The following is a 24,865-nucleotide window of genomic DNA, read 5'->3' as shown; positions in this document are numbered from 1 at the left end:
AGGTTCTAATTAAAGACTGCACTAGATGTGAGCTGACACTTGGTTATTTGCAGTCAGCCTCCTAATACAAGAAGTCTTGGATGTTTGATGCAGTGTTGACTCTGAAGACTATTGACAATAATTTAAATGTTAAAACTCTTTACCATTTTACTGCTTTTCAAGAAATAAGGCAGGAAAAGAAAAGAGATACTCCTGCTATGGAGACCTTGAGCATTGTTGTCACGTTTTGATACCTCAAGCCCAGAGTAGTGTTTAGATTGAAACAGCAGTTTGGGAGAGTAATGCCCCATAAATTCTATTCATTATAACCCTGTGACTACCTTTCTCATACCTATTTTTAAACTGTGAATGATTATCAGCACTAGATGCACGCGTGAGCTGGGTGCGGTGCCTGAACAGCCAGTCCCAGCTCTTGTGACTGAGAATAGATGTGTTCCACCAGGTAGCTTTTAACAGGGCACTCCCAATTTCCCCCCCATAAGCCCATATCTGATAATCCCCAGTGAATTTTTGTGGTGTGTTACAGCTCTGTCACATGAATCCCTAGAAATTCCAGATTGAAACTCAGTCTTTCTTACTCAGTTGGATGGATGCGTGATGTATAGTTTGATATTTATGTGGGATATCAGACATGATTTTTGTCTCTTTCTTGGTGCGTGGCCCACAAATGGTCTACTGAAGCTAGTCGAGACCTTCATTTAGCTGTAGTGGCAGTACCTTTCTTTCTGAAACAGAAAGCTTTAAGGTATACTGGCATTTATGATTATAACATCTGTGATGTTATCACAGTGTGGTAAAAACAAATGTCAATTCATTCCAAGACCACACCAGAGAGTACTTAAGTCATATTTGTATCCTCATTCTTACCGGTATTTTGTTGGCTTCAGGACAACTCAACAAATGGAACACTAGAACAGCAAAGTACCAGTTAATATAAAGTTATCTTTATTTCCAACTTCTGTTTATTTTGTTGGGGGTTTTTTTTGTTGTTGCATACTATCAAATGGTTTCACAATGTGACCTCTGATTTTGAAACAAAACAAATTAAATGTTAGTTAGTACTGATTAGTGCAATATTAACATTGATTCTTTATTTACTCAAAAATCAGGAAATTGAAGTTCCCCTGACAAACTTAATTATGCCTAATTGCACAGATATTACAAAGGGGATCTCTCGTTACAGAATCATAGACCATCTTGGTAGCAATACCAAATATTATAGTCCTAGCTAATAATTGCAAAGAAAGTCATAGAAAAGGAGCCCTTTGACCATAAAATAATATCTAACTCGGGCTCGTTGCAAAACCTGACTGAAGAGTAGCATTGAAGTTGGTACACTTTGTTTCCATTATATCATTTTGAAAATATTATGTCACCTTGTTCTGTATGTTCTAGTTCTGTAATGAAAGACCCTTTTGTTCAAACACAGGCAAAATAAAAGAGTTGTTTGTCTATAGGATGCCCAAGCTCATTTTTGTCAGGCTTACACCACCACTAATCTCACCAGATCTTCCAATTTTTGATAGGTCTGATTGAAAGAAAGGCTCTTATCTCTGTTTGTGTGTAAAATAAGAACTGAGCCTTAATTTTCAGTTAATACAACTTTTTGCTTTTAATTTCTTTGGCTTTTAATAATAAACTCTTTCATCTTTTCCCTACAAAATGAATTTCAGTTAATGTTTCAGGAAAAGAAATGCACCTCTAGATGTGTCCTTTAAAACAGCTGAGTAAACTGTGTTCAGATTATCCAAAAATATTCTTCTTTAGGCTAAAACTAAAGGACTAATTGGAACCAGTCTTGCCTAGTTCTTCTAAGAGAACTTACTTTATATAAAGTAAAAAAATATTCAGACCTTTTCTTTATTACATCTAGTACATCTAGTTTTTTATTCTTCAGAAACATCTTTGACTAAAAGTTTCAAAGACAATGAATCCTGCCCACCTACACACAAAAATAATCCCCCTGAGGTGGTCTACAGATAATCAAGGTTTGTGAAAGTGAAACTTTTATACTTAATTTTGGTGGTGTTAGTGCTAGTAAAATGGTTGCATCCTTCCTAGTGTTTCCTCTGTGTTTGATACAGAGGTCAGCAGTTAAGTCTTTTCTCGGAGTGGGCTTCTCAGACTAACAAGGATAAACCTTTGTTTGATGTTTTACTCATTTCCATTTCTTTACTCCATGATCTCTGTAATATTTAGTTTGCCCCGAAACATAATCGGGCACTTTTATATACTCACAAGTCAGAGACAGTTGGCCTAAACACCCCCAAGTCCCCGTGCCTGATATTTTCTATTAGCTGGCTGTGGGATTTTAGGGGCATATATCCAGAAACACTAAGCATGGGGACTTAGCAGGAATTTGGCCCATCTGAATCTGGGTCTTAGGGTGAAATTTTGTGCTGAGCTGCTTTGGAGCGTGATACAAGCCACACAGCTTTGAGGAAAAAGTCCAGCCTTTTCAGTAACTTACAACTCCAGACTGCCTGATAAATGCATTGGTTTCCCCTTGCCTAGAATACATGGGGAGAGATCGTATGTAGGAGCTTTCACACAGGGCCTATGTTTGAGGAAAATAATCCTACATCAGCTGAAGGGATTTCATGGTGAAGTATGAGATGAATAATGGCACTTAGTATTGCTCCTTTCGAATATTACAAGCATTATTGTACATGCTGTGATTTGTATTGTGTGTCTGTTGGTCACAAAAGTGACCAGCTAAAGTCTTAGCTTTAAGAAAATAAATAAAGAAACTTCTAGGTTTTATAATTGTATAGAAAAGCTTAAAAAAGTACTTGGGAACATAAGACAGACTTAAAACAAAAAAATCCCTGGCTTTTAAGATCATTGCATAACTTTTAGTGCCTAGTCAAGATTTTTGGATGTTTGAAGTTTCAATACTGTTTGTCTCTTTTCTGTAGAGGTGGTTTTTCTCCACTTTATGTAGAGTCAATCAAATAAAAGTTAAAAGTATGGAATTTCTGGTTTTGTACATCTGATACACTTAAATTGCATTTTTGGTTTTATTTTTCCAGAAATGGCTATTCATTGGGGGGGGGGCAATACTCTCAGATGTGATATTCTAAACTAGAAGATAATTACCTCTTGAAAGAGTAGCATCTTTGAAAATGCTGACATAAATATTTTCTAGGTAGAATGGATTCATGCTCATAAACTTGTGAAAATATGCAGTTGCACCCAGAGGGTCAAATTCCAAAATATTGCTAGTGATGCCTCTCACTTTTTTCCCATCTAGATCAGATCTTCATTCATGATTAACTTAGTGCCTCTCAGCTGATGTGACAATCACTAGAGTTGCAGAAGTTTGTTTTCTTTGGTTTGGCTTGTTGTTGTTGGGTTTTTTTCCCCTACTGTTTAAAGAGGGTAAAAGTGAAGTGATGACCACCTAGAGCTTCAGCATTTTCACTGTGGTTCACGTCATAACCGTCTGCAATTATTATGACAGCAGTCAAATCCTCCTGCATGCTCCCTAACTTTCTGGGACAAAAATAGAAATCTTTGATAGTCATCCTAGTTATCTGGTAGAAGAGAGTGATGGATGTGCATCCTGACTTGTTTGTTACCATAGCTCCTTTCAGATGATAAAACTACTTTTTACCATTTGTTGTTCAGTTTCGGATGGGTTCAGTATGGATTTCCATAAGTAAATCATCAAATTTCTTGTTCTTAAACGTTGACTGAACTGCAACATGACTCTTTATAATCGAATTATAGGTAACCTTTGGGAACCATATAGTTATATAATAGAGGGTGCACCATATGATGCAGTAGGCTGTGTAACAAGATCCGATTCCATTGTAACCCCACAGCTTGGATGAGGGCCTTGAACGTTAGCTCAACAGCTAAATTGGTCACAAATGGCCTGCCGATTCAAATAAAGGTAATATCCCAGCACTCGGTAGTGGAGGGGATGAACACATACATAGGCAAGGCCATGTACGTGACTGCAGGTTGTTAGGTATTAAATAATTACCACACAATCTACACATTCAAAGCAGAAAGCTAACACATGAATATCCCACGTGTGTGTGCATGTATGTGTAATGGGGAGATGGGGATAAAGTATGTGGGAGTCTGAGGACTTTTTGTGTGGTTTTGGTTTTTGAATTGGCAAATGGTATGTTGGGATGATACTGGTCTTCTGGAGTTCCTTTTATGAGGACTCAGTCCCTGTAGGTGGTGATTTATACACACCAGTGTTGATGGGTATAAAAGCAAGGGATTGACTGTGTTGGGACAAAATGTCTTATATAGCCTAGATCTCACTGTCGCAATTTACTGATGTAGCAGCAATGTTTACTCAACACAGTACTAGAGTAATGCAGTACTGTTGCATCTGACATGAGATTATTATGCAGTGGAAACACCATTTTGCAGCCCTTGAGCAAAGTGGCCTAAGGGCTGTAGGGGAACAGTTACTGTGCAAAGTGTTCCTTTACCGAAGTGCTGGTAATGTCATCCTAAAAGAAAGAGGGCATTTATGATACTTGGTACATATTACTTGCAGACAGATTTTCACAAATCCATTGAAACTGTTAGAGATGTATCAGCTTTGCATCTGATCTATTATTCAGGACATTCTGGGATAAAAAAAAAAAACAAAACAAACAACACACAACATTAGGAAAGCCAGTTCTGGTTCAGCAAGTGTGCCCCAGTCTTGCCAATCAATTGGGCTGTTTGAGAGCTTGATCCATAGAGGCAGCATAGCCTGAACTTCTGATCAGGAAAGCCTGACATCCCAATCTCACTTCTGTTCTCAACAGAGTGATTAACTCTTTCCATTTAGTTTTTACTATCTGTAAAATGGGAATGACAGTAGCTTTTTGCCAAAGGAAGCTGTGAGATTTGATTTGTTAATGTGTATGTGCAACTGAACTATGGAATGATAGATCAAAGTTGCTAAATTAAAGGAAACTTTTACTTATTTGGAGGTCTAGCAGTAAGTAATGGCTGCTGAGATGGGAGAACAATTGAGATTCTTTGCATATGGAAAGACAGCAGAAGCGCGCTGTATTTCCCTCATTCTCTCCTCAGCATCTTCACCAGTAAACCTGCAGGGATAAAGAGCTTTTGTGTGGTTCTTCTACGTTTTTGTTGATCCCTGCTGATGTAAATCAAACATACTGTCCTCCTGTTATCATCAGGTTTAGAAAACCTGTTTTTAATCACTTCATACAGGTATCTAATTTGAATCAGCCTGCCATGCTGCAGGACTCTTGTGCTTTTTTAATTGGCATCTTTCTCATTATGTTTGAACAAAGTTGCAGAGACACTGCAGGACACCAGTAGAGACACCCGAATCACCAATCCTGTTGGGCTGGCAATGTGATGGTGTGATATACCAGGGGAGTCTAGGAGATCTGCGTATGTGGTGAAGGGGACTGAGTGGAAGCAATCAAGTTCAGACATGTTGCTGTGAGTGTTTCTAGGTCCTGCCTATACCATCTGAAAGAGAACTGGGACAGAAATTTGCCTGGGATTTTTAACACCAGTATGGTGTTAAGCCAGCCTGGTTTCTAAGAACAATTCCTGGGATTCTAGTGAAGCAGAGCTCCCTGAAGGCATTGATGGAACTGTCATAGGGCGCGTATGTGGAGTATATCAAGACCAGTGTGTTAACCCACCATAAGGATGGGCAGGATACCCAACCAGTTCATGGGATTCAGTCCCACTTAAATTCCTTTAGAATTTGAAAATCAGCCCTTAGATAACTGCTACGAGGCCTTTTTTTTTTTTTTTTCCCAAAGGACATAGCTCTTAGCCTCAGACATGGTTATATGATGCTGTGAGTCCTTTTCCAGTTGTGGTTGCCAACAAGGTGTGTCTAAACGCGGCACGTTGTTGCACCTGGCAACATAAAAAGGAGAGGAGAGACCAGAGCAGTATAGAATATGTTATCTGGCACTGAAGCACCTTCCTTCCCTCTCAGTCTGTCATCCAGAATCTTGTAATTGGCAACAAAAGGCTTTCACAGTTCTGGTGGACAGTTTGATTTTTCCTATCTCCACCTTAAGATCAGTGGGTTCTTAGGGCTCTGCAGCTCTCTGGCAGAACTGTAGATGGGTGCCCCTGCTGCGCCAAGCACCGGAATTGTCCACCTGCCTATGGTGCTAGTCATTTTTTCTTTTTTTTTAAGGCTTTGTTAGAGGGGTTGGGGCTCCTTTGCCTCCCTAATGACAGTTGCTAGAGATTAACTCTGAACCAAGAAGACAAGTTTACAGAAAAAGCAAACCAGGAGTATCATCGACTGGGTAGACCAGCATTGCCTGTTCTTGCATTCAGGATGGATAATGCAGCCTTTTTACTAAGACGGCTGGGAGCCCTCTGTTCCAGCCTCTTTCCTGTGGGGTGACCCCCTGTGTGGCATAACCCAAATGCGGTGTCTCCGCTATGGGAGAGATGCGCCCCCGGGCACGTGACGAGAGTTTTCTTGCCTGTTGTGTTGCGTGGCCACGGGTAGGCCAGCCATGTGACAGCCATGCAGGTCCTCACCGTCACAGGGCAGGTGGGTGTCCGGTCCTGTGACAGAGCTGGAAGCCATCTGCAGTTACACGTCCTCTTTCCCCTTCCTGCAAGTGAACCAAGAACATAGCCATCGACCTGCTCACATAATGGAGGGGAGGAATTGCAGGCCCACAGGAATGTGGTGCGATGGTGAGCAGGCTCTCATTGAGCATTCTGAATCAAGCAAACAGGCAAACCTTTTTATGTTGGCAAAACATTAAATCGAGATTCTCCGTTCAGTTGCACCACTCCGGATTTTTTTTACAGTCTTTTTATATGGTTTAGGTAGGCTGAATGATTTTTAAGGCAACGGAGAATCGGGCCATTGATGGTTTGGATCCATTTAGAAAGACTCGCAGGCAAGGAATCAGTTGTGCAGATCACATCTTGCAGGGTTTCTCATTCAGGTCAGACAGATATTTGGATTTTATAAAGATTACGGCTAATTGGATTAATTTCTGATAGAGGGCCAAAACTAGCTTAACTTGGAATTTACTTCATATTTGCTTTCAAACAGTCTTGAGCTTTGAAAGTGTTTGGTTTTAGTTCTACAGTTCTGCATGTACACAAACCCCATGCAACTTTGGAAGGGGTGGCTTTGGGTTCCAGTTTGGGTCTGATTCTAAGCGTTGCCATAACTGGATGGAATCAGGCTCAGTTCTAGTATTCTTACTGAGATTCAGGCTTCCTCAAAATATGAGGAAATTTGGCCTGTGATCCTGGTTCAGATACATATATGACATTTCTAGAAAGTTAACAGGAAGGAAGGATCTAGATGTCTCCCAACTTACATTTTTTGGGTCTGTATCAATTGCAGATCCGAACATTTTTTGAACTCAAGTGTTTCTGACTTAGTGCTCAGATTTCAACTTGAATGTCTGTTAAATCTGAAGGGTTCAAGTCTGTATTTTATCCAAACTTGGTACATTTTGAATCTCTCTTCAGATTTATATGTATAAGGTAGGTAGGACTGAGGAACGAATGTTAGTTTGGGGTCAAATGGTCCAGAGTACTAAGAACTTCTTACATTGGATATCCTCATTTTGGTGTAGATCTAGTTTTTAAATTTTAAATTCAGAGAGTATTCCTATTATTAGAACTAAATAGAAGTATATAAAATCTTGTCGTTTTCATCAGCTGGCTTTGATACAGGTCCCCTTGATAAAGTATTCATATTTTTCCTGTAATATTCTCCATCATAAAGCTCTGAGAGATGTCAGGCTGAGATGGGAAGATGAAGCACTTTGAGTATTTGTGGTACCATGGAACTACATGCTCATGGAACTACATTTGAGTCTATTTTACAGATGGAAAAACTGAGGCAGAGAGTGGTCAGTTGGTACATACATGGCCAGATAGAGTTGCCACAGTTAGGAGCAAAGTCTCCAAATGCTCCTTCTGCTTTCCTGACCTTACATGCCCTTCAATAAGGTGAATATGGTCGTAAAGTCCAGAGAAGCAAATATGTAATAGGGCTAAATTTTTGCAATACGTATTTGGAGTAACTTGTAGAGCTGCCTCTACATATGCCAGGTGTGGATGTAGCTAAATATTATGGAAGGAGTTGAACTAAGTCAGCTAATAGAGCTTTTTACTCTTTATATTTTACCCTAAGGTAAGAAAGGCTGTGTTTCGATGAAAACGCTAATGAAAATTAACCTTTTGAAAAAAATTACTTAATCCTTCTATATGTACACCTAGATGAAAACAGAATGCTTATAAGTGAAATACAAAAATGTGTAGCAGCTACCAGTGAACAAAACTAATCAAATTCACCAGTCACCAGGCTGGTTAATATTATAAAGACTGTGTGAATCATGAATATCCAGCCAGCCTGAGGGTACAAATCCATGAATCTAGTGAGTTTACCTGTCTCTCTTAGTCAGCAGGCTATCCCTTTTCGATCACTACAATTTAAGCATATATTGCCTCATAATAAATGCGATAATAAAAATGTATTTTGGGAAGCAGGATGTTGTAATAGAGCTTTAGATCAAAAGTGAGATTCATTTTACTTAATTTTAGCCAACTACAAGCTAGCTGCCTAGCCTAATCTAGTTGTGTAGGCTCCCTCTCCAGTGGGGAGAGAGAGAGAGAAAGCCGGGATGAATTGCTTTGGGGAGATGCCTGTCTCTCCACTGACAATAGAGGGAGCCTACACAACTGGCTTAGGTGGGACACTTAACTTTTAGGCGGGTATGAGTTACTCCAGGCAAATTCTGTGTTAAGCATCAGGAGATTGGGGTTCTTGTCTGTCTTTCCACTGATTTACAGCATAACCTTGGGAATATCACTTAACCTCCCCCCCCCCCCCCCCCCCCCCGGACCCAGTTTCTCCATCTAACAAATACCCTGTGGATAAAGTTCTTGGAGAACCTTTATCCAAAGGTGAAATGCAGGCGCAAAATCTTGTTTTCCTGCTCTTGCTACTTTCACATGCCTGTAGTTGTCATTAAAATCAACAGATTTTTTGTGACAGCGTAAGTTTACGTGTGATGAGAGGCAGGGCTGAGTGAAAATTATTTTAGAAGCAGCATATATCTTCTTCAGATATGACAGAACACTGTAAAAATAAAAATGTAGTAACTGGTTACGTGTATTGACTTTCCCATCTTTGCCTCCCCTTCATACCTTCCCTCTAGCCCCCCCCCCCCCCCCCCCCCCAAAATATAGGGAGTGGGGAGAAGACTCTTCAAATTAGTCCTATATTTTAAATAACCTTGGCCTGTTTGCAACTGGGAAAATGTTTTTTTTACTTGAGAGATTTATTTCTGTCCTTGTAACACCATGTACTATATGCATTGCACCTGTTCAGACATAAGCACAGCACATTATTATAGCTGTAGGGGTAGAAGCTTCCCAACATATATTTTTGAAGGGAGGGAATGCTGGGGAGAATAGCCCTCTCTCTTCAATTGTTTACTGAGCAGTCTCTTACGAAGACTTCTTCCTCATCAAGATCAATTTTCCCTGCTCCCCTATTGTCTGGGGAAACCTACCTTCAGGAGCGTCTTTCTTGAAAGAGCTCATGACTTTAAAATCATCAGCGGGCTTTGTGTAGCCTGCCTGTCAAAAGAGATATGTTTACACCTTCCCTGCATGTGTTAAAGCTATAAGGTTACGGAGCAGAATGGCTGATGCGTTTCGGCGCTTCGTGCTAATACGCACCCAAAACCCGTATTTATGATAATTCCGCGGACTGCCTGAAACAATGCATTCCAACATCCTGTAACATAAATAAGAAAGGTGGAGCCAGCCGGCACTCCGCTGTTTATCCGCTAGCGACCCTGCTCAGCCCCGTCTACCTTTTCTCCGCCGCCTCAGCCTGGCAGCATTGAACCTGTTGCTGCATTAGCCGAGTTGTATTTTGCCGGAGAGGGGAAGGAGGGTTGTCTGCTGTCTGGGAGGAGGGCTTTGTCTGCGGGCGCCTTTCTCTCCCTCTGCCTGGCTCGCTCGCTCCCTGTCTCTCGCACTCTCGCTGGCTCTCGCTCGCTCTCTCTCGCTCGCTCTCCCTTTCCCGTCTCTGTGGTTTGTAAGGTAGGTTGCAGTGTGTGTATATACACAACATCAAGAGCAGGAAAATGGACTCATTAGGGAGGCAGGCAGTCATTACCACTCACACTGTACTTCCAGGGAGACAGCGACTATGAGGAGACAAACTGAGGACTGGGGAACAAGGTAGGCCAGTCAACTTTTATAAAAAATAAAAGGATAAAGCCTCTACTCTCCTTAAACCACCAGCACTTCTTTATTCTCCCCCCCCTCCCCCCCGATTTTTAATTTAGAGATGTAAGTTTGCCAGACCTATTTGCTAGCTTAAAATTCGGAATATCTATAGAAGGCCTTACCCTCTACAAATGTTCTCCCCCCTTCTACTTTATTTCAGGGTGTGCCCCCTTATGATTCACTTTAATTACTTTTTTTTTTAATCACGAAGGAAACAAATACGTTTGTTTTCCAATACTAGTTCCAAGTAAATCAATATCTTTCACTCTTTCAAAACAGCCCTCTCCGTATGTTTGTGGGTCTCTCTGCTTTTTCTTGTCTGTTTATGCAGTTCCATCTGTCCGTCCATATATCATGTTCTCCTTATTTACTGCTAAATGGGGTTTTATTAGTATTTGCCAATGACTTTTAACTGTAATGCTGGCGACCAGGGTTAACGGTGACTCTCGTTCTTTGTTTTCTATATATATGCGCACTGTAAGTTTAAAGTCCATGCTTGGCATACAGTAAATAAAAGCAAAAAAAGGGAAGGCAGGTTCCACTCCTCCTGACAGGATTTTTATTCGGAGATTTTGCCGTTTGTCTCTTTTGGTGTGGGGGCGGAGGGGGTTAATTTTGGTTATTGTACGTGTACTTTTTCCTCCTGGATATTTTTAACGTCTATTTTTCATTATTAGTATTTTTCTAGTTTCCTTTACTGAGAAGAAAGGAGACGTATATTCCAACTTTTATGTTGCTGATCTAATGCAATGTTATGGAGGCATCACTGGGTTAATAAGAATTCAAACTTTCTAAGAGGGAGTTTGTATCCTTGGCTGCCCCCCACCCTCCCACTTTATGCATGGTTATGCTTGTGTTTCCGTGTGTACTGCCGGGGAAGGGAGGGGGGAAGGGAATAGATATTTTTTACAGTGGTGGCAAATTATGAAATCTATCGAGCCATTTTGTCCAGAAATAGTAACTATTTATTTACCATTTTTCATTCCACAAATATGCTGCTTATTTGTAATTTCAAACATTGAAGCTTTTCTCTGAATTAATCTTTCTTTTTTTCTTTTTTTTTTTTTTTTTTTCTTTTTTTCTGGGGAGGGATTTGTGATGCATTTCATAGCCCATTTAGCATTGTCGAGTTTTTGGAGCCCAGATTTATCATGGGTTCTAAAGGCTGCTTAAATTGATCCATTTGAAATGGTCTTTTTATCTGAGCTCCTGTCATTTCTGTTGGAGAATAAAACTGCTACTCTGCTGGTAACAAAAAAAAAAAAAACAAACACCAAAAACAAAACAAAAAAAAAAAAGAAGAGAGATAGTCGAAGTGAGTTACATAAAATGTTCTGGAGAATTGTAAGTAATTATATAAAATGGACGCTGATCAGTGGAGATCTCTCAACAGTAACAATCACCTTTTTTAATAGAAAATTATTTATTTAATAGCAAGAGGCGGACTTCTTAAAAACATGCATTAGGCCTTCCTCTTAGCACAAAGAAGTCCATAATGCAATATTCCCAACCCACCTGGGACTGCCTAGGAGATTCTCCAAAACGTTCAAATCCTTTGAAATGTTTCTTAAAAATGCATTATTTTACAGCCAGAGAGAACTTTTGCTGCCAACAGGGTTTTTTTGCTGTTGTTTGGGGCTTTTTTTAGCTGTCCTTTAACTTACGACTCCCCAGTTTCAACAGAAGTGCCTCCTCGCTGAACAAACTAAGTTAATTAAAATCCAAAGCAGCAGATCTGTTCACTGGCACTACAACTACAGAAACTACTCGCTCCATTTTATTAGCAGTTTTATTTCCAGAACCTGAGCAAAACTTTTCAAGGTTTTATGCATCAGTGTGCCAAGAATTGGTGGCTCATCTCTTAGCTGGGGAATGACATTCATTGCTTCCTATTTTTTGTTCCTCCTTTTTATTCAAGCTTCTAAATTAAGAGTTTGTTGATAGACTTTAAATGTGTTTATTGCTTTAAACGACCTGTTAACTGTAGCAAGGTATTTCCTCCCCTCCTAAAGTTTGACTCTCAAGCTTTGAAACTCAGATTTGGGCGCAGAGGGGATGCTGAAGTTACGGCAAAAATGTAAGGGTCTTAAAGGTGGAGTTGCTGATGCCTTTGGATGATGGTCAGCCCGGAGTGATGCAGCTGGAGCGTTAGCAGCCGTCCCCCTCGTGGGATGGGTGGCTTTGCAGGCACCTGTCATTTTCTCCTGAACCAGTGCAGGTGTATCTTCCTCAACAGCACAGGTCTTTTGTAGGAACGCACATGGACCTGTCCTCAGAATTCTTAGGCGTACATTTAGCAGAAGCCCAGCCTCATCTTAACATTTTTGAAAAACTTTAAAAATGACTACAAGGTACCTCTTTTGATTTTGTGAAAACCCCAGGCAAGAAGAATTCGAGCAGAGAAAGAGAGTCGGAGTAGGAGAAACATTTTTCATTACCCAGTAAGATCTTTTTTTAATCTTAAAAACTTTTCCAGTAGGAGGATTTAATTTTCTTTGAACCCCAAGTATATTCTAGCAAAAAAAAAAAAATCTTAGCCCTTTCAATAGCACAAAGTCCGTTTGCAATCTGGATACAGCAGCAAGGGGTAAAGTATGCCTAAGTAAACTTAAATCCGGCATATGATGCTGTAGCTGGAACTCGGGGAGCGTCAAACCTGTTGGCCAGGGGGTAGGACCGTGGCGGAGTAGCGTGTGTGGGGCAGCGTGGGGTGCTCCGGGTTCCCCTGCTTGCAGCCCGGGCAGCTGTGCGGAGCAGAGCTCACCGTGTTGATTGGGTCGCAGTGCGCTTTATTTTAGCGTTGGAGCAGACAGTTATCTAACACACCCACATGAGGAAGTGCTCTGGAGCAGTTATTTCATGCTTTGCCATGCCCTGTAGCTAGAGTAATTTTGGGCTGAATGGCGTGTGTATATGCCTCTCACTCCTGTGAGACGAAAAGCAACACTGTTGGGTTTTTTTGTGTGTATGGTTTTGTGTTGTGTTTTTTGTGTTTTGTTTTTTGTTGTTTTTTTTTTTTTTTTAACAGGACCAAAAATGGGATATAAGACAGTCAAATCCAAATACCAAACAAATACCAAGTCAAATTAATTTTAATAGTAGAGGATTTTGCTTTTCTCTTAAAGGAGGAAAAAATATCCATCTTGTTTATTTTGATAAAGACAGTTGTAGCAATTTCCTGAGTCGGATATATCATTATTATAAATATTACTCACAGTTTTCCTATTTTCACATTTTCTTCATAGGCCCAGCTTATTCATAAGGGAAAACAGCTGCAGAAAATTAAAAAAAATGTAATATTATTTGTATAAAACTTTGATGTAAATAGAGAACAGTGTCCCCTGCTAGAGAATTCTGTGGGATGGCTTACAAATCCCATACAAGAGAGATTACAGTCTTAGATAAATTGTTATTTAAATCATTTCAAGAAAACCCTGTTCGTTTTTGCAGACCATATGAGGTTTTAAGCAGAATGATCTGAATAGGAGTTCTGTTTAGAAATTGATGGCATGCTGTGGCCTTACAGATTTCAGTTGGTTTCACTCCTGTCTCTTTTTATAGGACTTTTTTACACTGTGATCTGTATGGTGAAGAGCTTCTACTGAAAGAGATTCGTACATGTTAATGGAAAATTAAACACTGAAATTTAACTTCAAGTTAACTTAGTTTTTTTTTTTTAAGCAAAACTTTCAGAAAATCCAGATCCTTTATAAATGTTTTTAATTTTTTTTTTTTAATGAAACAATGCACTGGAAATAGTTTTTTTTTAAAGAATAACTTGTTCCTTCTGTAGAGTCTGCAGTTCAAACTGTGCTGCAGAGGGAAAATGATGGCAAATCAAAGTGAAACGAACTTCACTGATCTTGTTAGTTTGGCCCAAGAAAATTCAGAAAGTAAACAAGGAATATTATCTGTGAAAAATAACTTGGATTTTTAATAATCTATCTATGCCAGTAATCCAGGTTTCTCTTGGTAAAGAGTAGTGTTTGTCTGTGCACCAAATGTTGAGATACTTTTATAGTATCTGTGCAACTTTTAACTTGAGGAGATTTTCACAGATGTATCAAACTTTCAGTGAGGAGTGAATAAAGGCAAAAGCTTTTGTCCAGGATGGTTTTTGCTTTGATGGTGTTGCCTATATTTCTGGTTATTATTTATCTTAAAAGTTACAATTTAGTTCTAACAGCACCGATCCAATTCTTCTGTAATAGGAAGCTGGGAGTTCCGAATGATTACTGCCTATGGCTTTCTTGGTTTCTTACATTTTTGTACTTAATCCTTCAGTGCCATCGTGCACTATGACGGCATTTTGACCGCCCGGCAGTGGCGGGAGTTCTGTTTGCGGACGGTTCTTGTAAAATGGTCACCGGAGGCACGGGGACACGTGCCACCTCCTTCTTCCATAGCCGCTGGGGCAGCCGGGGCTGCCGGTGCCGTGGGGCAGGTTGGTACACATCCCAGAGGTTTGCAAGAAGAAAAAAGTTCAGCTTTTACCATGTACAGTGAAGACCGTATATCTCAAAGGAGTTAAAACGCAGGAGCGGGAAACTGGGCTAATGGGATAAAGCTGTCTTAAAAGGAAAAAGTTCCTCTGACAGCTGGGGTTTGGCTTTGGTGAAAGGAGTGTGGAGGGTCCCAGCCTGCTGCCGATGGGGCAGATGTTGACCTGGCAGAAGAGCGAGCTGCTGTCCGGGTTGGCACTAGGTGGCACTACGGGAAGAAAGGCCATGGACCAGGCGAGCACAAAGGCTGAAATCCTTTCACGCCAAGAAGTGGTCCCTTCCCATTAGCGACAACCTGCCCCACCAGCCCCGCGGAGGGCAGATTTGTAGCCTGTGGTGTACTTGTCGTCAGGTACCGTTCCTCAACGTCTTTTATGAAAGATACCTAATTCAAACACCGGCAGCGTCTTTGGGACTTTATTCTTCAGTGCCTTCTGTCATATGCCTTTCCTTGTGCTTTTCTGAAGTGGGTGGACACAGACCCCTAGGTAACGTTTGGTGTCCAGTTTGCACAAGTGTAAATGACAGAACAAAGGGTGAACCAAACCCCACGTGGTCTTCCTGAATGTTTGAGCTAGTATCAAATCAGTGGTTATAAAGTCCGTGTTAAAAACAGTTGGTAACTACAGTGAAGAGGAAAGGAAACCTGAACGGGCAGCGCTTCTGACCCTCTGCAGAGCACCCATGGGAAATCCTTTGCAGGACAGAAGTGGTGGCATGCTCTAAGTTACACCTGTAGATGACCTCTTAATTTTAAGCTTCCATTGTAAATTTGTCTTGGGATTGTGGTAGAGCTAAAAATGCAGGCAAGTATAGTGTGCCATTTGATTCTGAGGTAAATACGGCATGGAGATTACTCTACTGATGTTTTTTTGTGTTTTTTTTCCCCAACTAAAAGGCAAGCTTTCTAATATTTTGCTTCTAAAATCATCAGTAGCTGGAAGTGCGATCAATCTCTTGAGGATACAAAAGTAGGACTGGGAAAGTTGCCTTATGGACTTCAGAGTTGTCCTTTCAGCCAACTGAAAGTTAATTATTGATTTCTTTTTCCTCCCTAGAGATCCATATGCCTTTCTTTCTGGCTAGAAAGTTAGTGGTCACAGTGCAGGAACTTGAGAGCAATCGTCGTGTGGCAACACAAGATTTCATGGGCAGGATGTCAGGAACGGGTAAGATGAGGTTGATGTGGGGACAGAGCGAAGAAGGACGACTAGGTAAAAGCTTATGTCCACTATTGTTTTATGTGGGGTGGATGTGGAGCCTGTTATTCTCCATGGCTTTGGCTCCTAAACTCCTAGCAATTTGATAGCTAAGTGAGTCACAGACATTAGTGACAGAGAGGAATGCTGAGAACAAAAACAAAACAACAACAAAAAACCCAACCAAAAAATCTCATTGTTTAGGCACAAACACAAGAAAACCATGTTTAATTGCTAATGTGCTCCCTCTGCTGGTTCTCTAAAACTGACAAATGCTATTCCCAGGAGACCCGGCCACACCCTCTGGGACACTGCCTTACAAAAATTGTGTCTAAATGAGTGGCTTTGAGCTCTCTTGCAACAAGCGGTATTAACAGGAAGAGAAGTCTTCTGACGAAGTACGTTAAAGCCTTACATACCAGGCATGACTACTGAGAAAGGTCATGAAATGTCCAATTCTGTAATTCAGCCTTTTTTGCTTTGTTTCCAGTCTTACTTATATTTGATAGGTGTTTCTTTTTGTATGATTTCCTAAAGTTTGTATTTTCCATTTTGCTGCTGCTGCTGCTGCTTCTAGGATTTTTCTCATCTGAAGGAGTTTTTTAAAATGTTCTCATTGGTGCTTTTAGTTTCAATTTTAGTGCATGTAGTATCTATCTGAAGAAGCCCTAGTGTAGCTTAGGCTTTGGCAGCTTCCAATTCTTTCTGTCACTGTCAGTTAAATCTGCTTGTCAGCTTTATACTGTTGTGCCCACTTCATCCTGTCCTTTGGCTTGAATACTGGCTGTTTTTTCAGGATACTCTTGAACATCCTTCCTCGTTGTGATGAATCTGTATTTCTTTTCCAAACATAGACTGAATTGTTTAATATGTTCCCTACACAGCACATTTCCCCAGTAGATAAGTTTTTAAAATCCAGCATTCTGTACTTTCATGCTATGAGAAATGTCTAAGTCCTGGATAAGACTGAGTATTGGAGAAAAAAATGAAGAAAACTTTATTAATTCTCCTAGAATATTTGGAATGTGTGGAAGATTTCTGACATGGTAATTATATAATGAAAGATTGTCCTGTATTTCCCATATTTTCCACCTACGTGGACTGTCATGATAAAGAGCCTCATCTTGCAGCTGTTGACACATCAGTGGGAATCGGCTGTGCAGAGCTGTTGCAGGACTGGGCTCAAGTTTTCCATGTAGAGTAGTGAAAAGTTTCCTTTCTGCAAGTCTCATGCTTCCCATCTAGGTGACTGCTTATTAAATCTTTGTACAGTAGGGACAATAAACCAAACAGCCTGGTGGGTAGCTAATTGGCTGGAGTGACTCAAGCCACATATAAATCTCATTTGTACTCAGTACATTGACTCTCTCTGGCCTCATCGCTCTCCCTAGTATTCGTTAATTTTGAGACGGCTAGAATATAATGCAAAGAAAATAATCCCTGGTTCTTCTTTCTCAAAGTCTCGGAGGATGCTTGTAGGATGATTCTCCATTATTTCTCTTTCATAGGCCCTGCAGTTTAGGAACCCATCCTCCTGAAACATAGTACAGGGAACTGGTTGCCGTGTGGGCAGTCACGGCAGAGACATCAGGAAACCAGTACAGCCCTGAGACCACATCACCCTCCTGTCACCAGGTCCCTGGACGTGAGGAATCGTAGCAGGGGTTGGTATATCTATGATAGTTTGCCCTCCTGCTGTCCCTGCTTTGGGGATAAATAGAGAATTCAGTGCCTGGGGCTACCGATCTGGCACCTTTGGCTGGTGCTAAACTAATACAAGTGATGAGAAGCGACATGAGTTCCCGGTGAAGGCCCAGCCTGTCCTGGCTCATGGGTGGACTGTTTGAAGTCCAAGCCGTGTTTTGTAATTTCCATCATTTCATAAAAATGCTGCTTTTATTTTCTTCTCCAAGCCACGGCCAAGTTTTGAAAGCTTCAAAGCTTGCTCCAATTGGATAGAAAAAGTGTGTTTTTAAGATAGTGACATTTCCTAAATGAGCTGGTTCCTTCTGAGCTATACCAACTTCAAATCATTTATCCACTAAGTCAGTCAGGCTCAGGCTGAAACATTTCACTGCTGTGAAAGCAGCTGCTCCTGAATGAGGTTAAAAGCCATTTGTGCTTTTGCAGTACATTGGGCTATGCTGTACTTTGTCCCGGACAAGAGAAAGCTCAGTATTTTTCCCAGTGCTGGGCATTTCTGGATTCTGGAATTAACCTTCTTTTTCTGCTAATCTCTGAGTCAGTTTTTACAGGGGACTGGATCCCATTCAAATCCCATTTCTTAATACTTTTTTAGATTACTTTTTTTTTTTTTTTTTTAACCTGTGTACAGAGATCTTAAGTATTTTTGTCAGCACAAAGCCGTGGTTCGGTATCAGAAGTTGTAATCAGATTGCAGTGCAGTCGCTACCGTGATGTATGCAAGTACATAGGAACTTGTAAGGACAACCCACAGATTAGGGAAGCAGGATTCATAGTTTATTTCTAGTTTTCTGTGTAACTTTCAACAGGTCAATTCATTTCTTAATGTCTCAGTTACTTGCCTTCAAGATAGGGATAATGACGTTTACCAGTTTCTGAACGCAGTTGGGAGAGTGTTAGTTATAGCTATATTAGCTAATTTCATCTTGCCCTCTCGAATTTGCGCCTTGTTATCACCCTAAAAGTGCATTGCAACCTCCTTCTTAAATCTAATGGGTTTACTTTAGCCTCCCAATGAAGTTTTTGAATACTTGTGGTCTTTCTCTGGCATGTCAGAATAGAACTGACACCTGAGGTCTTGTTTTTGGGTTGGTTTTTTTGTTTGTTTGTTTGGGTTTTTTTTGAGGAGGTTTTTGCCTCATGGAGATTAAGAGCTAGCATTTACTTAGGTAGTTCAGATGGTAGTAACTGTTCTGCCCTGATCATGCAGGCTGTATTATGTTGGATCTGAGGTGAATTTCGTGTATGTTTTGAGCCACGTATTTTCACTGCATTCAGCCCTAGGCTGTCTTGACCAAACTGCTATTAATAACTGAGCTAGCTCAGTTAAAGCTGTCTCTATGGTGGAGTGAGAGCCCTGTTGTCTAGATCACATCCGTATCCAGCCCCGAGATAATTTAATCTGCTACCAAAATGAATTTAATTTTCATTCCACATCTTTTTCAGGTGAAAAAAAGTGGAAAACAAAAAGGAAGTGAGCTAAAATGAACTTTTCTGGAGTTTCCTGGTTAAGACTGGTTGTGCAGGAACACAGTTTAGTTGACTGTAAGCTGTTTTAAAGAGTTATTAAAATCTGGTTGAGTAATGTTACTATGGAACATTGGCTTCAATGTGGTAGAAGGATACAAATGGAGCATTTAGGAGGGAGGTTTGGGAAGAATGTGAGCAGCTAGAAGAAATAAAAGCTGAGACGCAGGCAGGGGGCAGAGCTGCTCAAAGAAAATGAGGACAAAAAGTCTGAACTTGATGCAAAAAGAGGGGCTAACTTGGTCCCACTGGCAGGAGAGGGAGAGAATTTTAGCAGCAGGATTCTGTATGAGTAGGACCAGAGTGGGGTGGGATAAGGCCACAGCCCTTTCCTTTTCCCTCATGAGCAGCGAGCTGGAATAATCATCATACAATAATCATCTTCAGAGGACTGTGCTCTTGGGATAAGAAGTTCCACGTGAAATTTCTGAATGTCTGTGTTTCTGCAAAAAAGTTTATGGGTCATATTTTACCCTAGGTTACATTTGTATAAAAGCGGACCAATTCCATGAAGTTTAGAAGAATCAACATTGAACTGAGAGCTGAATTTTGCTTTGTATTTCTAGCCTACTGGCTGCAGCTGGCACACGTCTGAAGCAGTAAAGATGATGCATGGTACTCCACAAGTGATTTGTGACCAGGAGACAGTTTTCTTTAGGACAGTGCTGCTGAATTTGACCTCATGTTTGCTGTGTTAGATACTGTGTCCCTTGTGGCAGCATACATAGGTGTATTAATAAGATTCTTACAGATCTGTCATTGCAATCTGAGCATATGGAGTTGATGAAAAGGCTTGCTTTTAGGAGGTGGTGGTGATTATTCTCATAATGCCCAGGCAAAGCCTGCAAAGAATTTAACATCCAAAAAGATGCCTTTTTTGTTGTTGTTGCTCATCTGCAAAGGTTTAATCCTGAGACCTTGTGTGTGATAGTTTTGTTTTGTTTTGCTTTGTTGTCATTACCCAAAAAAGAGAGGTGCCAGTCCTGTCTAAGTCTTTCCTAGGCTTTTTAGATAAAGGAGTGACACACGTACTTCAAAACAGAGAGCAGTTATCAGCTGAGTTCAGCTGGAGAAGGGAATGCTCACAAAAGGTTCCAGGACAGTTTAGCCAGAGATAGCTGCTGATACAATAAATAGCATTTTGCATTTCTGAAGAAACTTATTCAAATATCTTATGGCATTCAACGAAAGTAGTTAATTTAGTTTTGCTTAAGTCCAGTAGCTGAATCAACATTATTATTTCCATTTTTTAATCAGGAACAATTGAGGCACAGAGAGAAAGAGGAAGTGGTGCCTTTCTTTCTTCCTTCCTCAGTGTACCGCACATGCAGATGGGACCTGGAAAAGTAAAGACCATGTTCCATGGACAAAGGAAGCTCAGATGATTCTTGACTATATTAAAGACTGTTAGGGTTTTTTTTTTTTTACACCATTGTGGTATTGTGACACATATGCAACTTCTTTGCCATTTAAGTCTTATTTCTACTTTCAGAATGAGATACAAAGACCCTACAGTAACTGCAAATTGAGGCCAAACACATTTAACATACCAACATGTCAACAAAACCTTATTTTTAATAGCAGAATTAAAAAAAAAAATTCTTTTTGGTGTTTTGTTTGTTTATTATTTATAATTACTCTCTTAACTCAGTTAATATAACTTCAAAGACTCGTAAGCAACAATTCTTTTTTTTTCCCGATTGGATTTCCCACAGCTGGATATGTCCCAGTGAGCTCCAGTGTTAGCTTTGTCCAAGAAGTAGATGTTTGAAAACTGGACCAGTCTGTCACCTCTTTTTGTGCAATAATAATCATAGGGGAAGATTGTACCTGGCTGAAATACATAGTGGTGTTGCTTGCTTCACGAAATAGTCATCCAAAGAAAACTGAAGCTCCCGATCACATATAAGACAAAAGTACCTTCAAATAGTTACATTGTTCTGGACTTGTATGTGCAACTGCTATTAGCCTCTATGAGAGCTGCAATATGTAAAGGAGAAAATAGCCCCTAAGGGTTCTTTGGACACAGGCATTTAAAGAGGGTTGTTACTTGTCTGTTTAAACTGCCAGTGGAGACAAAGCACGTGCGAGTAATAAATGGTGGCTTGCAAGTACTGGATTTGGGCAGAGCACAGATGTATTGCTGCTGAGGCATCTGTCAGAGAATGAACAGTAGGAGGAACTGAGTTTTTTGTACATTCAACCTGAAGACTGTACAATGAATAGCTGCATTTAACTTTTTGTTACTTGAGAATGAGATTCAGATCTCAATTCTTGAAAACTTGCAAACAAGGTTTGGGTTTGTACTGCTTTCTAATATCTTTTCACTTCCCAAGAGCCAGTTTTAATGTCTGTTGATGCTTAGAAGACCAGATTGGAAGGACAGCAACAGAAAGTTTTATTAGCCAGCACAATTAATACTTTCTTCTTTGAAAGCCAAATTCATCTAGTATAGTATGTTTACAAAAGAAAAGGCTGGAATGCACAATAAGGTTTTCCCTTTATCAGAGACTTATGGACTCACCATCACTGGATATATTTCTGAGACATTATAACAAAGAACACTCCTCAGGCATGTCTCTCATTTCAAGGATCGAAGGGCAAACTGGATGAACATCCCTTCTAGGAAATGGTTGAACCAGCTTTTTCATATGCAATCTCCAATTTCGGTAATCCCCGAGAAGCTTATGAAAGCCAGGATGGAGTCAGTAAAACCTCATCTTACTAACCTCCAAAAGGACACAAAAGGGTTTGGATCGCAAGGCTGGTCTGGATGCCAAGCGCACCTCTTAAGTACTCTCATGCTGTCTCGGCCTGCTGTAACTTTTGGTAGATAAAATACAATAAGGTTCATGAAGTAGATGAATACAGTAGCTGAAGAGACCAGGTTTACTGGGATAATTCCCACCTGAGAAAGTCAAGTCAAACTTCTTTGTACAGGAAAGCCAATAATTGTCTTCCCCCCCCTCCACACCCCCTCAGTAGAGATTTTTCCCCTGTTCCCCTTTCACATCTACATAATGACCTGTTCCATAGATTGAATGGTCTCTGAGATTCATTTGTCTCTGCTGATAAGCATTGGTCCTATGAGAGATCCTCAAGTCAATTGTATTTGAGTCTTCTTACTTTTTAGGACATGTATATCCACTTTACATGCTAAACTGAGACAGAAGCTCTACAGAGGTTCCCTATTACATAGTTGCCTCTACATGCTATTGTGGTAATAAAAACTGGCAAATTTTTTCTCTCATTAAGCATCTGTACTGTTACGCATTTACTTAAAGGAGCTTCTGGGTTTGTTTTTTTTTTTAATTTACTGAGGTACAACTTTTGCTATATATAATTAGGACGCATGGAGTCTTCGGAACTCCAGAGGAGTGCTTGGTAGGACACACCATTTTTCCTTCTGGGTGCCATGAACCATTATATATCTATACGGGCTTTGGGGAAGGATGGATTAAAGAGTCAACAACTCTTCAGGCATTAAGTCAGCAAATCTAGTGGATACTTACTTCTTAATCATTTTATTGAACTCACATCTTTGTGGCCATTCCTTTGGTTTTGATGGGGATCACTGATGCGGTTCGGGGGAAGTTCTCCTTGGCCCTCCTGTCTTCCTAAGTTTCAAATGTGCCTAGAGATCAGTGAGGTGGGAGCACAGCAGGGAGCTTGGAATCTGGAAGAATGACTGGCCAGGGATTTCTCCGCGCTTTCTGGAAAGCCTGGGTAAATGAGCTGAACTTCTGGCTGAACTGCCGTTAACCAGCATTGGTGAGGCTCCTTGCCTTGTCAGAGGGAGTCTTGCTTCCTCTCAGAGCACTTTTTGGGGGAAAGGCCAGGAAGGAAGTAATTCTGCATGATTCAAAAGAGACTTTAATGGTCTATGCTCTTATTTTTTAGGAAATATGCAAGCAAGAGCCTACTTTGTCATATGCATAAAACTGTAAAGCTTCAAATCTTTATTGCTCTTTGCTTATTTTATAAAGCTTTTACTTTTCTGTAGCTTTATTCTCAATGCCTGTATATTTAACCTTAACAAAAGAAGCATAGTAAGCTGAGCAAATGGAGTGGTGTTCAATTTGCTTACTTATTTTCTGCCTGAGCAGGTCATGTACCTGCTCCTTGTGGCAGAAGGGGCCATATGTCATGGTTCCTTCTCTGCAGTGTGACCAGATCTGTTGTGTGTGCACAGTAAAACTGAGCTGGGCAGAATTCGGTCAAGGTGCACGAAGCTTACCACTTGTGTGTGATACAACCGTAATAATGTCCATGCCCAGGAGCTCCAGAGCTTCCTGGAATCACTGGATTTACTGTGAATGCACCATAACTAATTTGGATATTTGAAGTACGGCCGACATGTCCTGAAGGTGCTTGACTGCATTCATGGTAGTTTTCTCAGCAGCTCTGCTGGGCTTGTGTGGGAGTAGGTCTTCCAGATGAGCATCATCAGGAGAAGGTCATGAGTGAGATAAACAAAAGTCAAGCATCCTGAGTATAGTCCTCAAACATTGAATTTTATTTTTTTTTAATTCAGGTACTGCTTATAATGACCTTAGGGCATGTGTAAGAAGAGAAGATGTGAGAAATGTAAATAAGAGGACTTTTTGGGTCTGCTGCAGACCTTCTTACTGTTCTGGGTACTTCAGCTTCACCTCTTTGCTCTTCTGTTCCCTAGCAGTAAAATGGAGTGATGAGAGTAAGTTCTGCATGTCTTGAAGCTTAATGAATGTTTTGCGAAGTGCTCAGAAACCTTTAGGTGAAAAAGGCTGGGGATAAAACAGTGGTAATTGCCACATTTACCTTCTCTTGATCTGAGAGGAGCAAGCAGAAAATGCAATCACTTGTGTTACCGTGAGAAATGAAGATGTGTTCATTTCAAAAATTTTCCCAATAAGGTAGCCTTTCATGTCATCTGGAAATTTCTCCAGAAAACTGACTTCTGAAGCTTTAATCCTTTCCCTCTTTATAGTGTTTTGCCTGATCACGTCATCAGTGGAAGAATGCAGAAGCGAAACAAAGGGTATTAGTGCCGAAAGGCAAATTTTGACACTTCTAAACCTTGTATCCTACTGATGTCAGTGGAAGTTTTAATTCCACTCGAGGGCTGCAGTTAGTTCTCGGAGTTGCAGAGGGTGAGCAGAGGAGGGTATTTGGGTAGAGAGGAAAACGACCAGCAAGTGTCCACCTGGGTTCTGCAAAGGACTGAAAGACCTGCAGTTGGGAGGCTAATCCCCCCGTGATCAAGAAACATGGCTTTGGTATGATGAGGGATGCTGATGTCTTGTTTATATCTTAACCCCTGGCAGAGAAGTGTCCAGGAGGACGGGGTTTAGAAGTGGGATAGAGGTGAATCTAAATTAGATGGAAACAAAGGGTGAAAAAGAAGAGGAAGCTGCAGCTTGACAGCAATAACTGTCTAGATGCCTGTGTGTGTTCTGGAGTTTGTGGTGGAGCTGAGTCTCACCGGCAGCAGTGCTGTGTGCAGTGTGCTCAGCGTAAATAGAATCCATAAATAGTTTTGTAGAGAGTCAGGATTTTATTTGGCTTGTGAAGTTGGACCTCTTGTGACTCTTGGCTCTGCCATTTCTTTCCTTACCTTATTGGTAGGATAAAGTTGATATTGCTTAGCCCAAATTCACATATATGAATACGCTTTCATCTCTTTCTCTGTTGCTTTGTTTA

The 24,865-nt window shown here is 40.6% G+C and overlaps 1 protein-coding gene across 4 annotated transcripts in view; it reads left to right on the top strand.

Annotated features, from left to right (window-relative positions):
• The window catches only part of ZBTB20 (zinc finger and BTB domain containing 20), a 512,445-nt gene that overhangs the window by 18,874 nt on the left and 468,706 nt on the right, over nt 1–24,865 (top strand). For 3 of the 4 annotated variants that reach the window (XM_052794816.1, XM_052794813.1, XM_052794814.1), the window contains exon 1: nt 9,875–10,203. The exons of the other annotated variant lie outside the window; for it this stretch is intronic. The gene's annotated coding sequence lies outside the window, so the exon portion shown is untranslated. Of the gene's footprint in view, nt 1–9,874; nt 10,204–24,865 lie in introns of those variants that run through there. 4 annotated transcript variants of the gene reach the window in all.

This window comes from Harpia harpyja, chromosome 8 (assembly GCF_026419915.1).
Source record: "Harpia harpyja isolate bHarHar1 chromosome 8, bHarHar1 primary haplotype, whole genome shotgun sequence".
Taxonomy (NCBI): domain Eukaryota; kingdom Metazoa; phylum Chordata; class Aves; order Accipitriformes; family Accipitridae; genus Harpia; species Harpia harpyja.
Note: the sequence above shows the minus strand (reverse complement) of the source record. Positions and strands in the feature narration are given on the sequence as shown.